Consider the following 3,870-nt stretch of genomic DNA (forward strand, 5'->3'; position numbering starts at 1 on the left):
GGCCATTGGACCATATGTGCTGTGTGATAGTGAGAGATGAACTAAAGATTGCTGTGAGTCATCCATGACGGTGCTATGTGGGAGTGACTCTCGACTTGTTTGGTGTTCTACATACTTTTGTGATACAACCAAGGTCTAGTCAGGAGCGGGGGATCAACCGGGTCAGTGTTTGCCAGAACCTTTGTGACCAGATGTAATCATTACGCTCAGTTTTACCTTTTTTTTCCAATCTACCAGCAGTAGTCCATTAATGAGACTGACAGGGAGAATGGCAAATGATGGATATGAAATGACATTGTGATGACTTTGAGGTTATTTAAAATGCAATCTTTTTCATTTAAAAAAAAGTATTTTGCTTGCTGTAGAGATAAACCTCTTGAGGTATAATAAAAGTGACATAATTGTTTCAATGGCATCTGCATTAATGCACTTTAAGAAAGCTATCTCCCTGTCAACTCTTTTCCCGCAGCGTTCCTAGGTGTTGCTTAATTCAGCAGCTTGCAAGACAATATATGACTGACCAACAATTTTATTTCTTAATGTGGCAGATCTTGTACTGATGGAAAACAAACATTTATCAGCATTTTAAAAAATTAAGACAAAATTGATGGGAAGTTTACATTATCCCAAAAATCCAATGTATTGTAAGGGGATCTCGCTAGGTCATATTTTATTTGTATATTGAATTCATTTATCTTAGGAACAATTGACAAATTCTCATGTCAAGTAATCAGTTTCTACTTAAAGATATTTTCCCTTGTAAACATTTTTTATGACTCTAAGACAAAATGGTTTATGTGTAAGTATGTGTGCATTTCTTCTTTATAGTGTTAGAATTGTGTGAAAGTGAATATATAATGATAGATTTTAAGTCAGTGCAAAGTCATACTCCTATATCATTATTGGCAGATTTCTCCTGTATCTGACAATAGCCATTATCTATCTTCTGGTAATGTTTTGGTGGTTATTCATTGAGTCGATCAAAGTGGACATGCAGAAAAGCTTGAAGTTGCAAGAGTGTTGATGGGTGATAAAGCCTCTGATGATGGATGGAGAGGAAGCAAAATTCATCCTTTCCAGTAATGAAAGATAGAAAAAAAGGCATTTAACCACTCTGCACTTACTTCACTGTCCACTTTCAACCAGAAGAATCAGTGAAGGCTCCAGAATATGCCAACATGTCACATAAGCTCAAGTGTTGACCATGTAGTCCCCAGTAAATGTTGCCAGTATAATCTTTGCCTGTCCTCAACTAAGCAGACTTTACATTATTGATTTGCATTTCATTAGTAATGATAATATCAAGGTGTAATACCACCAGAACTAGAGAGGTCATGCTTTCTATCTATGCATATGTACTATTAAAAATAAAAAGATCAGAAGAGGAAATTCCCCAAAAGTATATAATGCTCAAACTCTTGAGTAGATAAACGAATGCTTTTTTTACTGCTTTTAGGTAGGATTAATTCATGTTGAAAACTCAGTATTAGGCAATATAGGCATACATGCAAGACATTCAAAGCACCTTTCTTGGATTTTAATTCCATCAATGACAATTTTTGTATGTATGTTAAGTATTGTCTATCTGTTATTAATTTCTTTGTACCATTTCTATACATATAGGATATGTGTGATTAAGCTTCATAGTAGACAGTGCTTGTTGTTACTCAACCAGGGAGGACGGGTGCTAATGGGAGGGGGACACAGCAGAAGCTCCTAAATGACAATACCAGGAGAGTGAGTCACCAGTTTTTTTATGATGAAGAAATTAGCCGACACAAAGAGAATCTGTGATAAACTCTTTTGTGTTGTGATAAAGAAGTGAGGCCAATTTTTATCATGTAGTTTATTATTCTGAGTCATTATTAGTGAAATCTATTAAATTGTAAAAGAATACAGTTTGCAGATTTGTGTGTATGTGTAACTGATATCCACAGACTGACTCAAGTCTAATGAAAAGCCCATGTAAGATCAGGATCACTGTTCTTGTTCCATCGCTATATCTGACAATTTTTTAGGGGGATAAACTTGTCCAGATTAAGTATGGGGCATCACTGAAAAAAGTTTCAGTGATTCTGATCTTCTTGTCTTGACATTCTTCTCAGCAGGAAAATAAAGCAAGTTCTTATGTACTAAACATCAGGTAGGCAAGACAAAAGAAAAACTTAGTCTAGTGTATGATTTTTACATATAATTATTGTTGAAACTTCCAAGATGAGTATTCTACTTGTAGAGAAAGAAATGCACTAATTTTTTAGATATTTAACAAGCTAGAAGTGAAAAGCAGAATTGGCTCGTATATGAGATGTCCCCCTACCCAGTAGTTTTGTCCTCTCTGTAGATTAGAATTACACAGCCATTGTTTCCTTTTATGTAATGTCAATGTAACCACGCTTTAAAAGGGTTTATTGATACTTAAACACTGGGATTGCTAGATGTTTAATTATACTGTAGCGGGTAGGAGAACTTCAAGTATTACCACTGCATGAATTGTACCACATTGACATTATATAACCAAGTTATCATGGTAAACATCACTGTTGAACATTTGGAAAGTGGCATGAAATTAACTAATGAAGTGATGAAGGTCTTCATTAGTTAATCAATGTATGCTGATTGCCGGGTTTAACAAGAAGACAAGTTGTAATCATAGCACTTTGTTCTCAAAAGGCTAACTTATCCTGTGTTTTAAATAGGGAATTTTGCTTTGTGACAAAATATTGATGCAAAAATTTTGTCTGCAAGTTGTTTATGTTGACACTCCGGTATAAAAAATTATAAACATTTAAACATTCTCTGGTTACTCTGAAAGCTGTGTTGCTTGATTCTGTTAGAATTTGCATATGTTTAGAACTAAAAATGAATATCTGATACCTCACATCAGATGTGTGAATAGAGACAGCAGATATGTTTACATATTCTTGTTTTACTAAGAATGTGAATTATAACATATTTATAAATGAATTTATTTATAAATATATCACCATCAAATCCACCTACAAAAAAGGGGATGCAAGGGCTTTGGAAAAATAACAGTGCAAAGTCTGAACTTTTGAAATTTCTGTCTGTTTCTCGTATACTTTTGTGAAATTGTGTTAGCCTGGTTACCATGGGCTTTAAATATATAAATCTGCCTAAAGGAAGACAATTTGTGCGAGAATCAGATAAAAGATGAATTTAATCAGTTTAGAAAAAAAAAAAAATTGTTATAGTGATCTTGTGCATGCAAGTTCTACCAATTTTGAGGAGGGTGCTTGTTGTAAGGAACTTTCTCCACATCACAAAACCAGGGGATTGCACTCACTGAAGTTAGGAATTTTGACAGCACAACAATTTACCAGGAGTTGTGGAGTTATAGGTTATGTTTTGCCCTTACTGCTGTAAGGGACCACATACTTGCCCAGTTATTTATGTCATCCCAATTGTGAAGGCATAGAAGTGATATCGTAAGATACAGATGAATGTTTCAGTGGTAGTTCATACTTGTCTGATTTGTGGAGTATTCAGGGAAATTTAGTGTTTTGATTGACCTAAGATGAGCAAATTACCTCTGCAGTGAACAAGATGTGAACCCCAGGAACTAAATTTTCATGTCTCATGTAACTATAAAGGATGGATGCTTATGGTAATTTTAAAAGCTAGGTTTGCTTATGTTGTTATTTGGTGACTGTAGAGTGTTTAAGAAAAGTAATGCTAAGCAACTCTTCCTGAGGGGAGATTACAAGTGTTATAAGGGCAGTTTGGTTATTTTCACTTTTTTGCAAGCAGTAGATGCTCAGGACTCACAGTATTTTGTTGTAATAATTCTGGTTAAATAGTAAATTGCCCAATTTGGGGGTAATGTGTCAGGCAACCAAAACCCTTCATTAC

Source organism: Penaeus monodon, chromosome 3 (assembly GCF_015228065.2).
Source record: "Penaeus monodon isolate SGIC_2016 chromosome 3, NSTDA_Pmon_1, whole genome shotgun sequence".
Taxonomy (NCBI): domain Eukaryota; kingdom Metazoa; phylum Arthropoda; class Malacostraca; order Decapoda; family Penaeidae; genus Penaeus; species Penaeus monodon.